Below are 26336 nucleotides of genomic sequence, written 5' to 3'. Positions count from 1 at the left end.
TTCCTGTGATGTGTCACTTACTAACCTATTTTCTGTTTTATATGCTGCAAATCTATCAGTTCTCTGAATGCTGTGCACTGTGTAATCCCGCCCACACCACCGATTGACAACTTTCTTTGTACACTGGTTGTGGGACATCAGCATTATGAATTATCGCTGGACAGGTGAGCATAACTTTTTATTTTTACATTAATTTATGGGTCAAAAAGGGTTTTGTGTGGGAGTGTTTTGTTCTGTTAAAAGACTTTTTCTGCATGAGTCTTTATTTCTTTAATATTACCCATCTTGCCATCACACCAGGGCAAGTGGGAGGAGCCAGGAAAAGACCAGAATTTACATAACTAATGGATGCACTATTTCTGGGGTGCTACTGGCTGCTATTTTTAGGAAGGGGAGGACCAAAAATCCATGGGCCTTGCCCGCCTAAGTATACCAGCCCCCAGTTATCAGCTTTAGATTGTCTGGTAATCAAAAATGGGGAGGACACCACACAATTTTTTAAATTATTTATTTAAATAATAAATGCCGTGGGGTCCCCCATGTTTTTACTAACCAGCAAAGGCTAATCAGTCAGCCGAGGGATGATATTAATAGGCTGGAAAGGGGTAATGGATATTGGCCCCCGCCAAGATTAATAACATCAGTCCTGAGCCACCCCAGAGATGGCACATCCATTTGATGCACCAATACTAGTGCTTAGCCTTGGTTCCTCCCACTTACCCTGGTGCATTGACAAGTGGGCTAATGGTTTTGGGGTTGATGTTGGCTATTTTATATATGCTGACATCAAGCCCAGGGGTAAGTAATGACGAGGCATTTATAAGACACCCCCAATATAACCCTGTAGTCAAAAGTAAGAAAAACACACAGAGAAATAAGTCCTTTACTTGAGCAAAATACTCTCAAACAAATCCACCCTTTACTATTAATTAACAAAAAAATAAAAGTAATCCTCACCTGTCCACAGATAATCCAATAATATTGAGGTTTGACAATGAAACCCAACTCTGCTATATCCAGTGCATGAAGCTCCATTAAAAGAATGCAGCTCCATACACTGGAACAGCAACAACTGCTGGGTGTCACGCTGCGCTCCACGAGACCCGGCTACTGGGAACTAAGATGATATTAGAAAGGTTCTCTCAAAGATAAGCTTACTGCAAGGTCACCTGAGTTCATAGAAGCTAGTTCTCTTGATGTGCAGCACCAGTGCTAGACTGATGAATGACAGTGAGTCCGGCACTCATCAGTCCGGCACAGAGCTACCACGAGATCCAGTTGCTCTGAACTCAGGTGAACTTACCAAAATTCACAGCCACTGGGTTTCCCAGCTGCTGTGAGGCCTGGAAACCTTAAGGGAGACTTTAAGGGAACTTTAAGGTTACTGGAGTTTTCAGCTGCTGGAACACCTGGACGCTGTGAACTAAGGTTACCTTGGTTGTGTATTTTACTGAGCTTGTTAATAAACTAAAAAATGTTATTTTAACAACTTGCTGAAGGAAAGCATACAGCTGGGGGCTGTTGTTATTATTCTTGGAAGGAGTCAATATCCATGAAGCTTTCCAAGATATTAATATCAGCTCACAGTTTTCTGCGTAGCTTTTACTGGTTATTAAAATGAAGGGACCTCAGCAAAAAAAATGACGGAGTACACCGTATATTTAATGATGTGATATTAATAAGCTGGGAATGGGTCATAGATATTGGCTCCCTCCCAGCCTAAAAACACCAGCCCTCAGCTGCCTGCATTCAGGACACACTGAGCTGAGTGTGAGAATGCAGATGCGTGACTGGCGGTAACCTTAATGACGTTACCACTGGTCATATGCTGCGTTCTCAGGCTCAGGTTGTGCTGGTTTCCAGACCAAGTGGTAACATTTGTCATCGCTCAGCAATGCAACCAGATGTAGCAGTGTTAGTGATCATAGTGTGATGTCAACATTTTGGATTTTATTTATTTTTACATGAATAAATAGGTAAAAGAGTGTTATTGTGGGAGAATTTTTTTCAACTAAACCACTTTTTTTCTGTGCATCTTATGTACTTTTAATTACAGGGTTAGTAAGAGGGTGACTGACAGATGCCTCTCCATTACTAGACCCTGGGCTTGGAATCAGCAGACATAAAACAGCTGACATCAACCTCAAATTTTTTACCCCACTTGCCAATGCACCAGGGCAAATGAGAAGAGCTGGACAAAGAATTAGTACATCTAAAGGATGAGTCTGTTATGGGCCAGCTGCGGGCTGCTATTTTTAGGCTCGGGACGGTCAATGTCCATGGCCCTTTTCAAGCCTGAGAATAGCAGCCCCCAGCTGTCTGCTTTAGATTGGCTGGTTGTCAAAAATGGGGAGGACCCCATGCCATTTTTTTTTTAATTAAATAATTAAAAACAATGTCATGGGGACACCTCTATTTTTAATAACCAGTCAAGATAAAGCTGAACAGCTGAGGACTACAGCCTGCAGCTGTCAGCTTTTCCTGCTCTTGTTATCAATAATAGGGGAGACCCCAAGTCCTTTTTTTTTTTAATATATGTTATATTTATTTTTACATACTGCACTGGACAATCACAGCTATGCCAATACTTGACATGGCTGTGATTAAGCCAGAAGTGTCCACATTGGAAAAAAGTTGTTGATTGGCTGCGCTGCAGCCTTTCAACAAATTTTGTTCAGGTTTCCAAATCCGAACAGTAACTCAGACTTCCAAGAGAAGTCAGTGTTTGGGGTCCGGGCATTGACACTTGGTGTTTGGGACGGACCCCAATTTCTACCGTTCAAGTTGGCCCATCACTAATAGAGAATATACTTTGCTACTCCCATGTGCTGGTGTACACATTACATATAGAAATATCCTCTCCAGAGGAAAGCTTCTACTAATCATCTGATAGAGGATTCCACAATTTTTCTGTTGTGTTTTCTAGAAAAAAAAACTACAAAGAGATGATAAAAAAGGACAGCACTGCATATTAGGCATGTCTCAAATTTAGTCTGGATTCATACATCTGTGGTTCACAGTGCAAGTATGGATCGCTATGCACTGACTAGCCATGGGACTCATAACTCAAACTTAACAGACTTATATATAAGCTATAAAGTTTGTGTCAAGAGATGTGAAATCTGTCTGTGCACAGCAGTTCACACTCAGAACATGAAACCATGGATATGTGAATCTAGCCTTACTGGTAGATTGTTGGGAAAAATCTTCTTGTATGTGTTTGGCCCTATCAAATTGCATCTGTTATCACTGTTCACCACTAGACATGAGTGAACATCGTCGGCTCCCTCCTTATTCAGCTCGCTAATAAAACACGGATACCTGGATCACTCCTGATAATCTGGTGCCCTGTGCCGCAGTTGCTTGTGTCGCGGCTGTGTGACAGTCACAGCACATGCATGGAGCTGCATGTTTCTGACCAGCATAGAAAGGGTTGTTAAACATCTTTAGCACTAAAGGAAACCAAATTCATTTAATATGGGATCCGAATACACAGGCTAAATGGAAAATCTGCGATTCACAATATGCAGTGTGATCTTCTACCCCCAGATCTCCCAGGTTGGTGTGACACATTTGTGACAGAAACACAGCTAACATGCAATAATCAGAGAAAATTGTTTTTGTGTTGTGTGGTGAGTAAGAGATGAGCCTCTTTGTTGGGCTCTTTGTGCATGTGTTGAGTGTCACACAGCCGTGACAAATTCAGTTGCAGCGCTGAACAGCTGATCAGCAGGAGCGATCCAGGTATCCAGGTTCCTGTAGCAGCTTGTTCAGTAAATGCTAAAGCTTGCCGAACACGTTAGGTTTGGGGACCATGACTCACTGGCAACTCCTGGTGGAGCACAAGATCTCTTTGCCTGACAGGTTCTCTGGGGGGGCGTGACAATTTTGTTATTTTCAGGAAGGCCTGTAAGCTATACTTCAGGTTACGTCTTTGTTCCTCAGGAACCAAGGAGCAACAGGTGAGGATAATAATCTATCTCCTTCAGGGAGACCCCAAGCATGGACATTCTCTCTCCTGTCTGACTCCCTGCCACTCCAGATGGTAGAGAAATTTTTTCTGGTGCTGGGTCATATATATGATGCCCCGACCGCGTCTCCCTGGCTGAGTCCAGACTGCATCAACTTTGGCAGGAAAACCAGCTGGCAGAGGAGTTTTGCTCCAAGTTTCGGATGTGGTCCGCTGACACTAAGTGGAATGACCCTATGCTCCATAGCAAGTTTTGTCAAATGCTATCACTAAGGGTGAAGGATGTCTTAAAACTGAATAGTACTCCTCTTACCCTTGAGGCAGCCATGACTCTGGCTATCTCGGTGGATCATCATCTTCACCGGAGACATGAAGAGACACCCCAATGTTCAGGAGGTCCAGAGCCAAGGGAAACCTGGTCTGAGTCATCTGAAGAATCTATGCAGTTGGGTGGGGCAATTTGTTCTGGAAAGTAGTCTTGTTCAGCGTAAATGAGAGTATGTTTTTACTATAAAAGAAAGGGCCCTTTTGGAGGTGGATGTCCTTCCCTATCTCATTGTAAACAGTCACCGGAAAGTTAAGGAGCCCGTGTTGCGAGGCAATTAGCAACATATCTCCTCTGAGGGTAGGACATAATTTTTTTTGCCTGCTGAAATCCATCTGGGCAAAAATAAGGTGGTTATTTCTTCCTTTCTGGACAGTGGGGTGGGGTTTAACTTGATCGACGCTATGATTGTCCAGGTCCAGGGCCTCAAACCACATACACTGTCCAGACCTATATCCATTATCGGCAGGGGTATTTTACTCAATTGTCTGAGGGTTACATATACATGTAAGGGCCATGCACTCAGAAGGTATTTACTGTTATGTGCTAGAGGGTCTGCCCTCTCCTGTGGTTTTTGGACTTCCTTGACTCACTCTACATAACCTTGTGGTAGATTGGCCAACTCAGGAGGTCATAAAGTGAAGTCAATATTGTCAAGGACACTGATTGGGCACCAAACTTTCAAGGGTGGATACCCAGTCTGTTCCTAAATAGCAGTTTGACTTTGTGGATGTGTTTTCGGAGCATGGGTGCCAAGAACTTTCTCCCCATCATCCTTATGACTGCGCCTTTAATCTTGTACCTGGGCCAAAGCTGCCAAAGAGCAGACTACCATATATATTTGTGCATAAGTCGAGATTTTCAGCACATTTTGTCCAGAAAGCCGTCGAGAGAGGGGGCTTCCAGAAGACATCTATACTCACCCTCCGTCGATGCATCTCCATCCCTGCTTCTCTGTCCCAGTGCTGGCAGCTACTTCCTGTGTTCAGTGGTCACATGGTACCGCTCATTAAGGTAATGAATATGCACACGTCTCCACTCCCATAGGTGTGGAGCGCATATTCATTACCTTAATGAGCAGTACCACTTGACATTGCAGGGAAGTGCAAGGAGGGTGAGTAGGATGGGGTGTGTGACTGGCTGGGGGGTTGTGAGCCATGCTGGGGGGTTGTGAGCCATGCAGGGGGTTGTGAGCTATGAGGGGGTTGTGAACCATGCTGGGAGGTTGTGAGCCATGCGGGGGTGTGAGCCATGCTGAGGGGTTGGGGGCCATGCTGGGGGTGTGTGAGCCATGCAGGGGGGTGTGAGCCGTGCATATAACAGGGGGAGCCAAACATAGCAGGACAGGACGAGGGGAGCCACACATAGCAGGACAAGACGGTGGAGCCACACATTGCAGGACAGGGATGAGGGGACAATGCATACCCAGCTTATACTTGAGTCAATAAGCTTACCCAGTTTTCCTTGGCAAAATTAGGTGCCTCGGCTTATACTCGGGTCGGCTTATACTGGAGAATATGGTATATCATATCTCTGATTGATTCCACTCCATGTTCATGTGCATGTGTTAACCAATAAAGGATATTAAAGGATGGTGAGTGCCATTTTGCCACTTTTTTTCCTTTATATAAACTCCCCTGATGAATCCCCTCCATTGGGGAAGAAATGAGTAGGGAGTGTTCAGCCCCATATCATTGGAGGTAGCACTACAAGGTCCATTTGGGGCCTGTCCTTGTTAGGACAGGAGCAATACTGGGGCACAACAGGGAGTCTAGGAAATTATTACATACCGCTTATGTCTCTCTCCCCATATATATTCCCCTTTCCCTTGCTTGTCCGTCAACTTTATTTGGTTTGTTTGTGATAGTTGTCTTTTTAATAATTGATTAAAGGTTATGTTTTAATATATGGGGACCCCTCCAGGCTATATGTGAAGGTTCCCTCTTGGAAACTGGGTCCCAGGTTCATCAATCCTTATAAGATTGTGACCGTCGTCAATCCTGTAGCATTCCGCATTGCTTTGCCGCCCACTGTTAGGATCCATAAGGTGATTCACAGATCTCTACTCAAAAAATACCTTGTGTTCTCTGTACCATCACTGCTACCGCCATCTCTGGTAACTGTGGATGGAAATTTGGAATTTCAGATAGCTAAGATTTGTTGATTCTCACTTAGTTCGTTGGTCGCTGCAGTATCTAGTACACTGGAAGGGATACGGTCCTGAAGAGAGGATGTGGGAACCAGTATCTGACATCCATGCGGCCAGGCTGATCTGGTCCTTTCATGTGGCATACCCTGATAAACCAGATTTTGAGGTTCCAGAGGTCCCTCATAGAAGGGTGGTACTGTCACAGGTGTGCCATGACAGAAAAGAGGTGTCATGATTCCAGTGCTGGGTGACCGGCACTTCAGGGGTTAATGTTTTGATCTCAGTACAGACTCACCTGCACACCTGGGACCTATTATGGTGGTCTCTCATTGGTTCTGGGAAAGTTTCTTATAGCCTCAGGAAGCTCCCATCCCCCGTCAGTTATACTTTCGCCCTTGGCATTGTGTGGTGACCCCTGAGTGTGTTTGTGCTGTGTTCTGGTTGCTTGATTCTCTGCATACAACTCGGTCTGTTCTCTGGATACTGCTTTGGATTCTGCTTGGTACCTTCTATTTCTGTTTGGTTTTGACTTCTGCTTGACCCTGACTATCCGTCCTGTCTCATCCCTGGTACTTTACTGATTTCTCTGTGTATGACCTCCGTTTTGCCTGACTGTGAGTATTTCTGTATAGTGTCCTGCCATCTCTGAAAGCAGGATGATAAGCCCCCCTTGCAGTCACATGACCGTAGGTCCCGTGACTGCTTGCTAAACATCAGCGTCCACAGGTCCTGTGTATCTGTACTTTCCGGCTGTACCTGACCCCGGGCCCCCCTACAGTGCGGGTGAGTCCCTGCTCAGTGGAGGCTGCACGCCGGCGCTGACAGGATCCTGACAGGAGGCAGAAGCTAACTTTAATATTAAACGGTGTAAGTTTCTTTTAGCAGTGCAGGGGTTAATCTGTTTCATTGAGAGCTCCAGGAAAGTGTCTTGGTCCCGAGATCACCATCTGCGCATGCGCCTCCCCCGGCGGCCGCCATATTCCCAGAGACCTTCGCACATGGAACCGGGGAAGTGCCATTTTCAGGCTCCATCTCTCACTATCCACTTTGGCTTTGAAATTGAGACTGCTATCATTTTATAGACAATTACGTTGGATATCTCATACTTAAATTTGACCGGCAACTATTTATCATATGATTAGTTATGCAGATTCTTGTCATGTTACTGTCTTGCTCCTAAAGATCTAAAATTTATTTTTATTATTTTGTTAATATTTTGTAAATCCACCTTTGGCTTTGAACACTCCCTAAATCCTTCTGGGCAGTCAGATTCAAGCATGTGTCGTCCAAAATCTGATCTCAGGTCTCTTCTCCATGTTCCCAAAGTTGGTGCATACTAGTCGACTCACTTGAGTATGTATACAGTTTTTTTGTTAATTCTACCCACAAGTGTTTGTTTGACTTGAGGTCTGGGGGTCTATGGGGGCTATTTTAGCTCCACTACTTCATTCTCATTGAACCATTTCTTCACCAATCCAGACATATGCTTCGTATTGTTGTCCTGTTGGAACACTTTGTCGTCATTTTCATACCTATAGTACTTGAGTGTACAACATAATTAATCTTGTAGGATACTTACATATAGCTCAGCACTGAGACCACTATCGATCCTAGTCAAGTATCCAATGCCTTTGGCTGTGAAACAACCCCATATCATCAGGCTTGCTCCACCGAACTTGACATTTGTTTTAATTTCTCAATCAATTAGCCCTTTTTCGATTATTTCTTTCAGACCCATTTGCACGTATCAGAGCCTAGTCTATTGACTTTCGAGTCATCGCTCCAAATCAACCATTTCAAATCTTTAAATGTCCACTTTTCATTCTTGTTTGCAAACTCGAACCAACTCTTCTTACGACAATATTAAAGTTGAAACTTCTTCACCTTTATTTGTGACTCCATTCCTTGTGTAACTTGTGTAATGTGTGTCGCAAAGTGCTTGCATTGATGTCTGTGATCTCTATTATGAAGCATACGAGCCACCTTCTTTTCCATGTTTGTTGCGCCAAAACTGATGGACTTTGGGATGAGCCAACTTGTTGACTCTGACATTTTAGCCTGGATGTTCACCTTTTGACTTCTGAATGGATGGACAAACTTCATTTCATATTCTCTCACTGTCATGGCACTCACATGATGCAGTTTGGCAGTTTTCTTGCACAAAAGAGACTGCTCTTTGAGGTGTATGAGCTGGTTCTCTTTTCTTGGGAAATTATCTTCATGGCTGCTCCTTGATTCAAATCAATGACCTTTCACTTGGGAATCAACCTAGTAATACACTGAGCCACTAGAGATTGTAAGAGCAGGTTGTATTTTGTAGTATTCAGGGAGAAAAATAATTTTCCACCACCAGGATCAAAACAATAACAATGCAGTGACATGACAAGAATCTGCATAACTAATCATATGCTAAATATTTGCAAGTCAAATTTAGGTATGAGATATCCAACATAATTGTCTATAAAATGATAGTCTCAATTTCAAAGCAGAAGTGGATAATGAGATATGGAGACTGAAAGTCAAAAGTTCAAAACCCTGCTCACTTACGTGCGTGGTAAGGTAACATGGGAACAATTTCCAGTTAAATGTCCAGACAGTTTTATTGAACCTTCATAGACCATATCACAAGTAAAGGAAAATAAAGATCCTTTCAGTGCAGGCAAAACAAAGTAAAGAGTTCCAACAAAGTCACTTTAGAGACAGTCCAGGACACACAGGCTGGATAGAATCCAGCATACTGGATCAGTCTGGAGACATCACACTGGAGGCATTCTTACTTCATAACCCACATGCCACGTGCCAAACAAACAGACTCCCTTTTATTTTGTGAACCACACCCTGGGTGGAGATATGGTGAACAGCCTACCTGCCCTAACTCTTCAGCTGCTTAGCATTAGAGTGTTACCTAAAATAGCCAATTTACTCCACTTAGTACACAGAACGTGCACCTCTGTGATACAGGATGCATATCTCTCATCCTCTATGTGTTCGGCAGTCACCTTACAATAAACATACAATGATCTTTTTTTCACCTTGTCATTTTTCTTTTAGAAAGTACAGGATAAGTGATAAAATATTGCAGTGCTGACATCTAGTGGTCAAACAGCTTACATTATGTACCAGTCCCAAACACCATTTATCGGTAATTTTACAGCTTACTAAGTGCTATGACTGGAACGTAACACTCACACGGGGATGAACAAACCAGGGGAGATGTTTTACCTGCACACAACAGGTAGTTATACAGACTAAACAAATCCTTAACTTGAACCTGATTGGTCACTATCAGATTGGCACCCTAAAATTAGGCTACGGCGCCCCCCACTCAACGTCAGCTGAGCCCTATAGTCCTTAACTGAACACTTAATTATACACAGAAAACACCCCTAAACAACAGAACGTAGTCCACACAGACAGAGAATGAGACACAGGGCTAAAAACGTGTTCACACAGTCACACATGAAAGACAGAAAAAAAGGAACATTGTCAGTGCGAGTTTAAAGCAACTATAACAGAAAAATGGTAATTTTTGTGAATATTTTATAGGTTAGATACACATATATACAGTGCAGTCCACTTGATGCTTATGCCTGAATTTTAAAAACCTGTATTCTGATTTATGGCAGCAAAATGAGCAAGGCATAGTAAAAAAAAAATGTCCTTTTGAGTACATTTTGTTAGAATGCAATACACTGGATGTCAACTACTTGGATGTAAATCATAATGTAGCTGACCATGCATTAGTTGTTCCAAAAAACATATGAAATACATTTTATATGTTTTCTTTCTTCCTTATTCTCAGTGGAAACTATTGAAAGTGTGACAGCATCACACGCGTATCTGAGAGGAGATATGTGTCACCAAGATTGCTATCTTCCGTGATGTGAAACCCAGAAGCTTCTCTCCAGCATGTTATGTGATGAGTGGTTAATCGGCCATGACAGGGGTTTGGTTTTTTGCGAATAGGTGTAAGAGATTAATAAGTTTGGATTAATATGCTTGGATACAGCACTCTGTGAACAGCCAGCTTCTTTAGCAATGACCCTTTGTGGCTTGCCCTCCTTGTGGAGTGTGTCAATGACTGCCTTCTGTGAAAATGAGGATGAGTGAACTCCTGGAGATCAACATCCAACACTGCGGAGACACCATCACGTGTTTCTCAACGCAGTGATTCTAGAGCACTGCCCCCATCCCTTATGGGAAATATGCAAAACATGCAAAACAGAAGCCGCGGAGACACTATCACATGTTTCTCAACGCAAGCAATGACCAGACAGGTCTTTCCCCAGGAAGGAACAACCACGGGAAGGGCAGTCTCCAATGAAGGAAACCACCTATGCCAAAACATGGTATCCGTCCACAGACAGCTGTTTCGGGGTATTGCCCCTCATCAGTGTGGAGTAGGAAACTGGCTGGTAGGAGCAATGCCTAGTAAAAGACTGTGAAAATGAGGATGAATGAACTCATGGAGATCAACATCCAACACTGCGGAGACACCATCACGTGTTTCTCAACGCAGTGATTCTAGAGCACTGCCCCCATCCCTTATGGGAAATATGCAAAACATCTGGACATCCATCAAGTCAGCAGTCTTCCCCATGATTGTGGAGCCTACTGAAACAGACTAAGGGACCTTCTTAAGCGCTTATGAAGCCTTTGTAGTTGTTTTTTGTTAATTATTCTAACATACCGAGATAATGACTTTTGGGTTGTCATTGGCTGTAAGCCATAATAATCATCAATCATCAAGGGTGGCACGGTGGCTCAGTGGTTAGCGCTGGAGCCTTGCAGCGCTGGGGTCTTGGGTTCGAATCCCACCAAACACAACATTTGCAAGGAGTTTGTATGTTCTCTCCCTGTGTTTATGTGGGTTTCCTCCCACAATCTAAAGACATACTGATAGGGAATTTAGATTGTGAGCCCCATCGGGGACAGTGTGTGCAAACTGTAAAGCACTGCGGAATATGTTAGTGCTATATAAAGATTATTTATTTATTATCAATATTACAGAAATAAACATGTGAAATAGATCCCTTTGTTTGTAATGACTCTATATAATATACGAGTTTCACTTTTTGTATTGAATAACTGAAATAAATTAACTTTTTGATGATATTCTAATTTAGTGATAAGCACCTGTATATAGATGTAAATGGATGTATATGGAAAAAATTCAGACAGATGTAATTAAAGGCACGTGTTGCATATATTTTTTACATTCATGTCTTCCACATATCAAGCATCTGCAGACATACAAATGTGAACCTAGCCTTACTTTGTCATGTGTTCAGCTGTCACATGCACACACCGTACAGTCAACTCTTACATCACATGTCTTTCAGATTGGATGAACTGAATTTAAAATTAAAATTTCTGCTAAGAATTACAACATAAACTTTAAAAGTTATTGCAATCGTCTGTTTGATTTAGGACTGTTTCTGCAGATGAGTCATTAAGGCAATTACATTCATATAAACATTTAAAGGGTTTGTACGCTTTAAAAACAAAATAATCTGCAAGTTAACACGTCTTTGCAAACACATTGTTAGGGATCATGCAGACGATCATATTTTCGGTCTGAGTGCGATCCAACAAAACATCGGATCGCACTTGGACCAATGTTATTTTATGGGGCCGTGCGCATGTCCATTTTTTACATATAGCACTTCATTTGCATCCGATATCGGATTGCACTCCGCTATGTAAGTCAGTCAGTGCGTGGGAAAAATTGGAGTGCACTCGAACGATATCTAAGTGCAGTCTTATTTTCACAGACTGACACATTGGATAAGATGGAGAAATTCATTTTTCTTTTCCACCTTATCCAAGAAAATTGAATCTCACTGTGATCGGAGTGTGATTAGCATAATCAGCCCTATTCTCTCAGATGAGAGAAAATATGCTGGTGTGACCCTAGCCTTATACAAAGCTATACCTCCCCTCCACCCTCCCATTTGTTATTGCTTGTGTTAGGGAAGGTTCTCACAATTTGTCTGGAAGAATTGTACAATTAGTCATTTGCTATGCAATTATATTATTGCTTTAAAAAATGTTAGTTTGTTTTTTATTAATGGGGTTGTCACAAAATATCCTAAGGATCAGCTTTTATACGTTCTTACAGCATCCCCAACACATTGAATAAAGCTGCACATTGCAACTTCATTCAATCTACTTAAAATACAGCCACCACCAGAGCTTATGACAGCTGATTGGTGGGGGTGCCTGGTTTGGACCGCCACTAATCTGATGTTGATGACCTATCATAGAAAAAGTTAAATCCATACGAGACATCTTGGAATTGCTCTTAGCTCGGGAACACTGCATCAAGGCATGAACTAGTCGCAAAGTAGAAGAGTCCAGCTCAGCGACCTGTGGATATGCTTTATTCACATCAAGTGCTCAACACAGGATTCACAGTCAGCAGTACCGATCACAGAACATGCGCCTGTCACGTCGCAGCCAGACTCAGGGCCTGCTGTTCCGGCGTCGGCCACTAGGAGGCACCGGACGTCACTGCCAGACTCAGGGCCTGCAGTTCCGGTCTCGGCCACTCGGGGGCGCCGGACCGTCACGTCGCCGTCGGACTCGGGGCCTGCTGTTCCAGCGTCTGCCACTAGGAGGCGCCGGACGTCACTGCCAGACTCAGGGCCTGCAGTTCCGGTCTCGGCCACTCGGGGGCGCCGGACCGTCACATCGCCGTCGGACTCGGGGACGGCTATTCCTGCCTCAGCCACTGGGAGGCTCCGTGGTTCGCTCCAGGGTGAGGGTGGTGGCAGAGAGGGGGCTCCTGCACAGGCATCTGGTGGGCGCAGGCTCCGCCCCTCTGTCAGTCATGTAGGGCTTACTGCATGTCCATCTGGCCTGGTCCGGGGGCGGTCCTGGTTACATCATCGGGCCGGGAACCTGTGAGGGAGGACCTGATCCCTCAAATACCTGGGGACTGGTCTTGCAAGCCGCTGGATATATTCTTGGTTCCCCTGTGTGTTACTGTGTGAATTTCTATAGTGTATACTCTGACCTCAGCCTGGATTCTTGACCATTCTATTGCCTGCCGTTTTTGTACCTCTGCCTCTCTTCCGACTTTTTGATGCTGACCTTTGCTTGGATTCCTGACTCTCCTTCTGCCTGCTGATTCTGTACCTCGCTGCCCTCCTGGTTTTACTGACCCTGGCCTGGACTTTTGACTCTCCCTCTGTCTGCTGATTTTGTGCCTCTGCGGCGCCCTGGTCTCAGACTCCTGCATCCTGACCTTGATTATGGGTTTTAGTTTTGACCCCTTGGTGGCCGTCCTGCTCTGGTCCACTGCTAATCTAGACAGCTACCTCCTGGGCCTTGCTACAATTCCAGATCCCTGTATAGGGGTTAAGGGTCTCGGGGTTACTCGGCGTGCTGTCCCCACTGCAGCCCAGATTCGCAGACGGCCGTCACATTATATCCGGCCCAAAAAAGAACTGCTTTTTGTGTATATTTCCATCATATATAAAAGCAGTCTCCTGATTTTTTTTTTTCCCCCTGAGCTGATTACCTGGCCTACACCTGCTCCAGTGCACAGTCTGAAGGAATACTCCCATCTTCCTATACCATCATGCTGCAGCCTGGAGGCTTCAAGGGAAATGCTGAGCGTCAGAAATCCACATTCCTGGGACGTCTGCCTCTGGGCAGCTCTGGTCGTGCTGTCCCAGAGGCTCAGGTATTGCCCGCAAATGCGGCTAAACTTTTGTTACCCGTTTCTCTCTTATTTTCAAAGAAATCTTTGTGTGTGAAGGCCTATGTGGATTGTGGTTCCGCAGGCAACTTCATAGATTTTTTGCTTGCAAGGAAACTTGGTGTACCTCTTTTAAGGCTTAATGCTCCTATTCAAACCACGGCGATTAATGGTACATCCATTATCCAGGGTGGAGTGGAATTTGTTACTACAGAGATTGTTATGTCAGTGGGGGCATTACACACAGAACATATGTCATTTTTTGTTATTTCCAATATATCACATGCAGTTGTGTTAGGTATGCCATGGTTGCGCCAGCATAATCCTATTATTGACTGGCACCAAGGGGATATCGTGCGCTGGAGTCCACAGTGTCAGAATCACTGTATGTCGCTGTCAGTGAACCAAATTAAAATTAAAACACCCTTTATACCTTACGCATTAAGGGACTATGAGGATGTCTTTTCCATAGTGGAGTCTGAGAAATTACCGCCTCATAGAGAGTATGACTGTCCTATAGACTTGGTTCCAAGTGCTCGTCTCCCTAAGGGGAGAATATTTAACCTCTCTGGTCCTGAGCGTGTAGCCATGAAGGACTACATAGCGGACAGCTTGCAAAAAGGTTTTATTAGACCCTCCACTTCACCTGTAGGGGCTGGGTTTTTCTTTGTAGAAAAAAAAAGATGGTGGACTCAGACCGTGTATTGATTATCGTGAGCTGAACGCGATTACTGTGAAAAATCAGTATCCGCTTCCACTCATCCCTGATCTGTTTAATCAGCTACTAGGAGCCCGTTGGTTCACTAAGCTTGATCTGCGGGGGGCTTACAATCTGGTTCGCATAAGAAATGGGGATGAGTGGAAAACAGCCTTTAACACACCTCTTGGTCATTTTGAGTACCTTGTGATGCCGTTTGGATTGAGTAACGCGCCCGCCGTGTTCCAACACTTTGTGAATGATATATTCAGGGATATTTGTGGGGTATATGTAGTGGTTTATTTGGATGACATCCTGATTTACTCCGCTGATGTTCTTACACACGTGCAACATGTCCGTGCTGTACTCCAGAGACTTAGAGAACATTCTCTATACGCCAAGTTGGAGAAATGTGTTTTTATGGCTGAGGAGGTACAATTTTTGGGGTACATGATTTCTGCTAAGGGGTTTCGCATGGATCCTGCCAAGATCCGACCCATTAGAGAATGGGTACAACCTAAAACTCTAAAAGCGCTGCAGCGATTCTTGGGATTTACTAATTACTACCGTAAATTCATCAAAGGCTTCTCTGAGATCGCCAAACCGCTCACGGATCTGACCCGGAAGGGGGCTGACGTGGTTATTTGGAAGCCAGAGGCACTTCAGGCATTTTCTGTTTTAAAGGAGTGTTTTTCTGCCAACCCAATATTAATTCAGCCTGATCTAGATCGCCCCTTTGTGGTAGAGGTTGATGCCTCTGAGGTTGGGGTAGGTGCAGTGCTTTCCCAAGGCACTGCCTCTCTCACTCAACTCCGCCCATGTGCCTTCTTTTCCCGAAAATTCTCCCCTACTGAGAAAAATTATGATATAGGGAATCGGGAATTGTTGGCCATAAAGTGGGCCTTCGAAGAATGGCGCCACTTTCTCGAAGGTGCTAAACACAAGGTTACCGTGATCACAGATCACAAGAACCTGACCTACTTGGAGTCTGCTAAAAGACTGAATCCTAGGCAGGCCAGGTGGGCCTTATTTTTCTCAAGGTTTAACTTTGTGATCACGTTTCGTCCAGGGACGAAAAATGTAAGGGCTGACGCCCTCTCTCGAAGTTTCTGCCCCTCACAGGCTGAGGACTCGGAACCAGTCCCAATACTGGCCAATGGGATCGTCGTGTCGGCCGTGTCTCTGGACCTTCTGGAGGAGATCCGTAGATCCTCAGAACAAGTCCCGGACACGACGCCCCCCCAGAAATTGTTCGTTCCGGCCCCGTTGCGTCTACAAGTTATGAAAGAGTTGCATGACTCTGTCCTGGCAGGCCATCCTGGTGTTAATAATACAGCCAGACTAGTGACCAGGAATTTTTGGTGGCCGACGGTGGTTAAGGACTGCAAGGATTACGTACTGGCTTGCGAAACTTGTGCTCGTGCTAAGTCCCCCCATAATCGGCCTGCCGGCTGGCTCCAGTCCTTGCCTGCCCCAGAGAGTCCATGGACCCACATCTCCATGGACTTCATTACTGACCTGCCACCCTCAGAAGGGAAGACATGCATCTGGGTGGTGGTAGACAGGTTCAGTAAGCAGTGCCATTTTGTTCCCCTGTCTGGACTACCTAATGCAGAAACGCTGAGTAAATTGTTCGTTATTCATGTAATACGACTGCATGGCGCCCTGGTGAATATCGTGTCCGACCGAGGAACCCAGTTCGTTTCTAAATTCTGGAGGGCGTTCTGCAAACGGATTGGCGTTGAATTATCCTTCTCCTCCGCTTACCACCCTGAGACCAATGGTCAAACTGAGCGCACTAACCAGGGCCTAGAGCAGTATCTCCGCTGTTATGTTTCGGAACATCAATCTGATTGGGTGGAACATCTCCCGTTAGCCGAATTCGCCCTAAATAACCAATACCAAGAATCCATCAAAACCACCCCGTTCTTCTGTAATCTTGGTTTACACCCACGTTTTGGTTCATTTTCGGCTAAGATGTCGGACCTCCCGGGGGTAGAGAAATCCATACATCACTTAAGGACCATCTGGTCAGAGGTGAACTCAAACTTGAAAGGCTCCCAAGTCAGACAGGCTTCGGCGGCAAATAAACGGCGGTCCAAGGGGCCGCACCTGGGAGTTGTGGACAAAGTTTGGCTGTCTACCAAGAACATTAAACTTAAGGTACCGTCTGCCAAACTAGGCCCCAGATTTATTGGTCCCTATGAGATTTTGGAGGTAATTAACCCGGTAGCCTTTCGCTTAAAGCTCCCTCAGTCCTTCAAAATACCCAACGTTTTCCACAAATCCCTCCTAAAAACGTACCGCTCCCCAATTCAACCTGTCCAGTCCCCTCCTCCTCCAGTTTTGGTCAAGGGTACCTTGGAGTACGAAGTCCAAGGTATCCTTGATTCCCGATTAGTGAGAGGGTCCGTGCAATACTTAGTGCATTGGAAGGGCTACGGCCCAGAGGAGAGGTCCTGGGTCCCCGCTGGTGACATCCATGCCAAGGGGTTAATTAGAAGATTTCACCTCCTTCACCCGGACAAACCGGGTTTTGAGGGTCTTGAGGCCCCTCTTAGAAGGGGGGGTACTGTCATGTCGCAGCCAGACTCGGGGCCTGCTGTTCCGGCGTCAGCCACTAGGAGGCGCCGGACGTCACTGCCAGACTCAGGGCCTGCAGTTCCGGTCTCGGCCACTCGGGGGCGCCGGACCGTCACGTCGCCGTCGGACTCGGGGCCTGCTGTTCCAGCGTCTGCCACTAGGAGGCGCCGGACGTCACTGCCAGACTCAGGGCCTGCAGTTCCGGTCTCGGCCACTCGGGGGCGCCGGACCGTCACATCGCCGTCGGACTCGGGGACGGCTATTCCTGCCTCAGCCACTGGGAGGCGCCGTGGTTCGCTCCAGGGTGAGGGTGGTGGCAGAGAGGGGGCTCCTGCACAGGCATCTGGTGGGCGCAGGCTCCGCCCCTCTCAGTCATGTAGGGCTTACTGCATGTCCATCTGGCCTGGTCCGGGGGCGGTCCTGGTTACATCATCGGGCCGGGAACCTGTGAGGGAGGACCTGATCCCTCAAATACCTGGGGACTGGTCTTGCAAGCCGCCGGATATATTCTTGGTTCCCCTGCGTGTTACTGTGTGAATTTCTATAGTGTATACTCTGACCTCAGCCTGGATTCTTGACCATTCTATTGCCTGCCGTTTTTGTACCTCTGCCTCTCTTCCGACTTTTTGACGCTGACCTTTGCTTGGATTCCTGACTCTCCTTCTGCCTGCTGATTCTGTACCTCGCTGCCCTCCTGGTTTTACTGACCCTGGCCTGGACTTTTGACTCTCCCTCTGTCTGCTGATTTTGTGCCTCTGCGGCGCCCTGGTCTCAGACTCCTGCATCCTGACCTTGATTACGGGTTTTAGTTTTGACCCCTTGGTGGCCGTCCTGCTCTGGTCCACTGCTAATCTAGACAGCTACCTCCTGGGCCTTGCTACAATTCCAGATCCCTGTATAGGGGTTAAGGGTCTCGGGGTTACTCGGGGTGCTGTCCCCACTGCAGCCCAGATTCGCAGACGGCCGTCACAGCGCCATCAACGTGTTTCAGGTGACTGTGCACCCTTAATCATGAATATTGGGAATATTTGATGGTATCTTTAACTGGTATGTCTTAGACACAATATATTTGTTGTTTTTATCATTGGAATTTTATAATTTATGATATATTGAATTTTAACTTTTCTAAGTGACAGAATCGGGGAAGTGAGGCATGGAGTCGACCGATATCATACCTGTGGTGACCTCACTGTAAATTTTTGACACATGATGTTTTAACATGTTCAAGAAAAAAAAACCTAAATACAATTTGTCTGTAGTAACCATACCTTTCCAATTTTAACCCTGTGTAATGTGTGCTTGTTCTAGCTAGGTGGGTTTTTTGGCAACTCCTGTTGCCCTTTCCCCATCATGTAAATGACCCTTATTGCCCACTACAAAACTCCACACCAGCGTATTCTCTCTTCATGCCCATTAGATAGTGAAAAGTAAGTTGTATTCAACTGCAAGCATTACACAAGTTTAGAGAGAAGAGCAATCATCACAAATGATAAACGCAATACAACCAATTTCATGTTTTAGAAAAACAACTGTCTTAGAGCCCCCGGCTTTGTGTTTCAAGAAAAGAATGACACAAGAAACATTTATTTCATTCCACGCAATAATTCACCACAATCAAAGAGAGCACTGCAAGGGCAATGCCATCTCCCAGCTGCTGATTACATCAAAGCTTTGCAGCAAAAATTCAATTTTATGATGTTAATCTTAGCCTGCCACTCAGAAATTTTCTCTCAGGGATATGATTTTTCTTGGGATTTCATTTTAAGAATGATTTTCTTCTTCTGCAATCAATAAAGATATGTTTTCATCAAAAGACTCTATCTTGGCAAAATTCACTTGGCCATTCCAATCCCTTTTGGTGACACAATATTAATTAAAATGGTTTATGTTGAATCTAAAGGGGGAAATTGGGTAGTGGAGCACACAATCACTTCATACGAGCACAAACTCTACAAGATCTCTTCACAGGCACATGTGGCTAATTGGCTTCTAAAGAGCTTGTCAGACTTCATCCAGCACACAGAACTAATGCCAGCAATTTCCTAATCATCCCACCAATGGTCTTTCTGCCCACAATAAATCAACTCATCTCTGCAGAAGTTGATTTACTGTTGCTTTCTCGCCATACATTGCTCCAAAATGAACATACATCAATCAATGGATCTCTGATTTAGGACCATTAGCAGTCATACCACAGGTGCGAACAGGCAGGATCAGGACAGAGTGCAGGTGAATGTAGGCGACCATCTCACAGCAGGAAGGGGTGCAATTATATTGAAAAAGAAAATATTCATTGAAATATTATACCACAAAGGGTTTGCAAGAGCCTGTTCATGTCCTTATGTGCCATTAGCATATCATCCATAGTAGACCACAGCATCCCAGATTATGGTGTATGAATAGAGCCTACATCTAAGAGAAAAACAGACCAAGTTTCATCGGACTTTTATCAGAGTTTGGTCAGAGTTTTAGCTTCTTCAGGATGAGCCAACTTGTGGACTCTGATGAGAAAATTAAAGTTTCTCCACCTTCTCCTATCTATAAGTCAGTGACAGCACTGATGCCATCCGAATGCTGTCAGATGTTTTCACTGGCCCATAGACTTTAATTGCCGATTTTGATCCAACACTCTGATCAATATTTGAGATGCCTCCATGATTTAGCATGGGCCCCTCAATCAGATGAAAAAAATCGGACATGGGAACAGACCCATAGCATATCAGAGGTACAAACGATATCTGTGAAAAAACATATAGCATTTGTATGTGAAAAACTGGCATCTGAACGTGCATTAAAGGGAATCTGTCAGGTAATTTTTGTGTAGTATACTAATAGTGTCCTGAAATAGGGCTTGGACAGCCCTTTCAGGATAAGTAACTTTTATTTCTGTATGTGGCCCCGTTGTGTTGCTGTAAGGTCTGGACACAGTGTATCACTGTGCATGACATTTTGGTCGGTTACTTCCATCTTCAGATGCGGATCGAGTATATTGAATGCTCAACAAAGCTACATAGACAGCCGAAATGTATGTTCACAGTGGAAAGAGCACACCTCATAGAACCGAGTTCTTCTTCATTAACATATCATTCCTTATCAATGATGGAACCGATTATTGGTCTCTTAAACAACCAGCAGACTGTGCTATTCCATACAGCAGAAAACAAGGTGCACTCATGTTTATAAGACTTAGGGTGGCCAAAAGGATATTCTTTTGGCCTTCAACAGATGAATACCAAACCTATGGATCCAAAGAGTTAGGTAGAGATAGGTAATAAGTATGATAAAGGGAAAACTCATTTAAGTTTCCCTGTAGACCCAGGTTAAAAGTTTTATAATTTTCCAGTAAATGCTACAAAAATAGTCCTGATTTATTGCTACTACTTATTTTTCCATCTTTTGCCTGCATTATTTTTTATACAAGAGGCCCGTTATCTGAATGACACAGAAAAAAGGAAATATTAGATATCCCCAGGAAGGTGATCAGTAAAATCAATTTATCAGGTCCAAGATTCTCAACGAAAAGTGTTTTTCATCAGTGAAGCGAATTTTAAAGGAATCTCTAGTGTAAAATCTGTCACATGGCCTGACAAAAAGCTTGAAAACACTATGCCTATGGAATACACAAACATGAGACTTCATTTGTAGAGAACGGTAGTTTGGAAAACGCACAAAAATATCACCCAAGCACAGAATTGCTAATATTATGTATGGTTTGTCTAATGATTTAATCTGGATATATGAGTCACAAGAAGAGCTACTATTAAGGCCTTCACACGTCCATTTTTTTATCTCCCCATGTGATCTATTTTTTTTTAAGGACCGTGGACACAGACACACGCACATCCATTATATTCAGTGGTGGTGCGCACATGTCAGATTTTCCACATGTGTCCATGTGAAAAACTTGTAGACATGTCCTTTTTTCGAGCACTATGATGGAAATCCTTGCCATACACTAGCACACTGATAACACAGGGATGACATCAGTGTAACATCTGTGTGATATGTCCTCAAAATTCTCTGGCGGCTGGAGAAAACAGTACAGTTGCCACTTTTCCCATCCGCCAGTTGCTGCTGAATAGAACTATCATCATCCTCATCCGATGACAGCTGTAGTCAGCACTGCAGTCTAGGAATAGCACGCATTAAATAAGAAAATTAATTAAAAAAATTAAATGGGTCCCCCCCCTTATTTTTACTAACCAGCTTTTTTTTTTACTAACCAGTAAAAGGCTACTCAAGTTCACGCTACTTTCATTGTGTTCTGGCTGCCGTGGTGAGCGGTAACGTTGCTGACGTCACAGCTCACCACAGCAACCAGATGTAGCAGAGTCGGGAATAGTCATGGGACATGGGAAGGATTTACAGTAGACCCCTTTGGATTACTTTTATTTGTATGGTAATAAATGGGTAAATGAGTATAATTGTTGGGGTATGATTTTTAGAATTAAAGGACTTTTCTCTGTGTGTTAGTTTATTACTTTTGACTGTGGGGTTAGTAATGGGGGTATCTGACTGACACCTCTCCATAACTAACCCCTGGGCTTGATGGCAGCTATGATTTTTGACATACTACAGTTGTCATCCCATATATTTACTCTGATTGTCACTGCTTCGGGATGAGCCGGGTAATGTGATATGATGTGCCAATTCTGAGGCAATTGCAGGCTTCTATTTTTGGCTAGCGATGCATCGTCCCAGCCTGATAATTGAAGCCTGGTGTTGCCTGCTTTATCTGGCCTCGTTTTAAAATATAGGGGGGACCCCACATCATTTCTTTTGTTTAATTATTTATTTCATACGTTGACTACAACTTTCATCAGAGTTGCCTGGTCTCGCTGATTGCAGGGAGACCAGGCAAGGATGATGACAGTTGTAATTAGTGCGATTCCCAGGCGCCGGGTGCCAACTACAACTGTCATCAACATCACCTGGTCTCTTTGATCTCAGGAAGACCAAGCAAGGATGATGAGAGCTGTACTCGGCACCTGGGAACTGTACTGCTTTTCCAAGCCAATGATACATGTCACACAGATGGCACAAGGATGTCATCGGTGTGTCACCAATGTGTACGTGTGCAGGATGTTCTACGGCCCCTGCTGCCGGAAAAGAACAGACGTGTCTATGTGTTTTGCACACGGACACATGTTCCGTGTGAACACACTGACATGTGCGAAGACACATAGATTTGAATTGGTGATGTTTTTCCTGATTTGCATTGTCTTACCTTATCTTCTACATCCAGCCAACACTGCTATGATGACTTATAATGACTGAAGATTTTGCTAGACCCACCTCAAATTCAGATCTGAAACCAGGCCCCTAAATCACCAGACACGTCTCCTAAATGAAACCAGTGAAACCAGACAAATCGGAAATAAAATTACTGTAGCACTAAATAAAATATAGATCCTAGACCAAACTGCTAAATAAATTTGGACAACAGAAAAAGACCCAAAAATAAATCTAGACCCCAAACCAGACTACGGTAAATAAATTCAGACTCCACACTACTACACTGTTTAAGTGAATTCAGACCAAAGACTAGACTTCATCCTAAATTCAAACACCAGACATCAAAATAGATCCCCAATTATCTTCCAAAATAATCAGGAGTTTAGGCCATACCCCAAAATAAAATAAACTCCTATGCTAAAACAAAAACCCAACAGACAGACTAAACATAAATTTAGATTCTGACCAAAAACATTCATAAATTTAAGACCCCAGGCCACATCCTACATAAGCAGGGCACATGATGTCATTCTGCGTGGCCCCCCCATCATATGGACAGAAAAATGCTTGACTGACAGGTTAACTACATGTGAGCAGTCTGAAACTGAAGAGTAGTGGCAGCAGCTGAGGGGCAGGACTGGGAAGTACTAATGGTGCCCTATGCATCAGGAGAATGGGGTCTCATCACCCTTTTCGCACATCACAATGGAGTATGTGAATTAAGCTAGTGGCCTTCCGTGTCTGTGACTCACTCCACTGTAGTTTATGGGAGTTGTGAAACATTGGGCAGTCGATCTGTAGAGTCATGTGCATGCACGACCTCTTCTTCTTTAGGGTAAATTGCGACAGCTTTTTACAAGGATTTTGATGCAGATTTTACTGCAAAATCCACCTAAAAATTGATCTGAGTACTCTGAATATGTATCCTATTGGTTTTACTGGAAAATGTTCAAATTAACATGAAAACACTGCACTATGTGCAGTAGAGGAGCTTTTCCCATTATAATTAGTTGGAGATGTATTCAAAGAGTATTTGATGTGGTTTTTGATGTGGATTAATCAGCACAATCTATTTTGCAATTCTCATCAAAAAACTCTGAATGTACCATGAGAGGGCTGAGTTGGGGAGTTCATAGTACTATAAGTATAATTTGCTCCTATCAGACATTTATTGTGCATAATTTTGATATGCCATAAATGTCACAGAAAGTAATATGCCTTTAATTTTAGTGTGGGCCCCGGATTAGTTTAGCAGGACAATGTGGCCCTTGGACCAAAATAAAGGTTGGGCACCCCTGCCCTACATAAATACACCAGATTCTTATATTAATTAAATCCCAGGACCAGAAAACAGCGGTAAATAAATTCAAACCATAGACCAGACCCCTAAAAAGCTAAAATCCCCAGATCCCTTTATACACTCAGATATTAGACCAAAACTCAGATCACATCCTAGACTAGACTCCAGAATTAGCATTGACCCCAGAACAAATCTATAAATTGGTTCCAGATAAGTCCTATCAAAAATTCAGACTTCAGTCCAGAGGACAAAATTAATATAGACCTCAAACCAAAAGAGAACCACTTATATATACATCTAATTAAAAGAATATACTTCTAACCCAAAACTTGTGTACTGATCGTACCTTATGAGATGTATCAGTGTTCTGCCCTCATCATCCGTGCTTACTGTAGCTGTATGGATGTCCCCAAAGAGTAAAACCTGATATTCTAGCTTGCAGTGTTTTGGGCTACACTAGAATAAGAGCAGTCATGTTGTCAGGCTAAACACACACCTCATCAGATACACAACAGAGACAAAGAGACATCCAACATTAACTCTTCATTTATGATATTCGCTGACCTAAGAGAGAATTCATAACAGTTATTTGCATTAGAATCACATATGCCTTTAGGAAACCCAAAGGCCTCCCTCGCCCACAGTGGCATTTAACAAGGCCGAGTGCTATCCCATGTTTAATCTGATAGATAGTACTTGTCACAATGTTATACTGTGGGGCAGTGCAGATCTGCGATTTTTTTTCTTATGCCGATTCGACAAGAAAGAACAGTCACAGTATGATTAGATGTTATCTGACTGCAGTCCCATGTACTGGGACAAAGACGATAGAGAAGATGGAGAAATGAAGTTCTCCTTCTCCGCATCTGTAATGCTATTCTCACACTAACATGCCACTCAGGTGTCAAACTCTGACAGACTTTGAGCCAAGTGTCATTAGCATAATCAGCCGGATTTTTTCACATGCGAGAATATACATCAGTATAAGGCTACTTTCACACATCAGGTTTTCGGCGTCAGGCGCGATCCGGCGTCGTGCCGGAATGCCGGATCCGGCAAATGTTTTGTAAAACCTGATGTGCCGGATCCGGTTTTCTGCCGGATCCGTCTTGTTCTTGACAGACAAAACCGGATCCGTCTCATCCGGTTCATCCGTTTTTCTATCCGTTTTTCGACGGATTACGCCGGATCTGGTTTTTAAAATTGACCCTTGTGGCCTTCCGAACGGGATTGGCTACTGGAAAACTATATATAGCATGTTCCTACAGCCCTTCTTTGACAGGTTGTAGAGGAGAAAGTGCAGGTTGGAGAGAAGAGCAAGTTACTGGCGAAGATGGATGTTGTCATTGGAAATATTACCACTAGAAGTTCTGTGACGGTTTCAGTAATGAGGGACAATTTTGCACTATACTTTATGTCACCTCAAGGCAGAGTACACTGGCAGGATGACAGAGTGTGAAAGATTTGTGCCCTAACCAAACTTGTGTACCTTCTGGACCAACAGTATATACCTTTGCCAACCAAAGTTGGCTATCTTGTCATGGTCTTACTATTTTTAGCTTTAGGCCACAGGTGTGTACCTGGTTGTGTTTTATGCAAAGTATTTCACCTTTTAACAAAAGTTGTGTACATTGTTAGGAAATCACCAACAATAAACACAACTTTTCAGGTGAAATAATTTGCTTCAAACACAACCAGGAACACAACTGTGGCAAAAAGCTAAAATTTACCCACAGTTATATACCTGGTTTTGAATACCTTTTTACCTTTTAAATACCCTGTATTTAACCTTTTTTTTTAAACATATTTCGCCGCAGAAAGAAATGACAGACAACCAGTGTAAACAATAATTTAACTTTTATTTAAAATATTTTTTTTTGTGTAAACTGTTTTTAAAGTTAAAAAAACTTTTTTAATAAAGGTTTGAAACCAACCAAATGGGCATTTTTATTACAAAAAAAACATTATAACTCGGTGTAGTGTGGGGTGGAAATACTGCTGGAGGGGCTGCGGGACACTTCGACAATGGGAGTGTGGAGAGAGGACTGGGATCATGGTGGGGAAGGAACAGTTAGAGGTGATGGTGTGGAAAAAGCTACAGAATGGGTGGACATGTGGGAGGCAGAAGAGGTGGTGGGCGGTGGAGTGGAGGGTTGGGCAGGGACTGTAGGAGCAGATGATGTTGATGGAAAGTTGTATGGGGAAGGAGTTTGGTACGGGGAAGGAGTTTGGTACGGGGCAGGTTGCTGGAAGTGGGGAGATGTCTGGTACTGGGGAGGTTGCTGGTACTGGGAAGGTTGCTGGTACTGGTGAGGTTGCTGGTATGTAATAGGAGGGGGAGGATGGAAAGTGGCTGGAGGGGGTGCAGATGT

The 26336-nt window shown here is 44.0% G+C and overlaps 1 protein-coding gene across 1 annotated transcript in view; it reads right to left on the bottom strand.

Annotated features, from left to right (window-relative positions):
* The window catches only part of WDR72 (WD repeat domain 72), a 587636-nt gene extending 563230 nt beyond the window's left edge, over positions 1-24406 (bottom strand). Inside the window, exon 1 of the mRNA XM_073568404.1 lies at positions 24311-24406. The gene's annotated coding sequence lies outside the window, so the exon portion shown is untranslated. The remainder of the gene's footprint in view (positions 1-24310) is intronic.
* Between the last annotated feature and the right edge of the window lie 1930 nt (positions 24407-26336).

Source organism: Dendrobates tinctorius, unplaced genomic scaffold (genome assembly GCF_039654945.1).
Source record: "Dendrobates tinctorius isolate UK_male_01 unplaced genomic scaffold, ASM3965494v1 ptg000022l, whole genome shotgun sequence".
Lineage (NCBI taxonomy): Eukaryota > Metazoa > Chordata > Amphibia > Anura > Dendrobatidae > Dendrobates > Dendrobates tinctorius.
The sequence above is the reverse complement of the archived record's forward strand: the minus strand, read 5'-3'. Positions and strand labels throughout refer to the sequence as shown.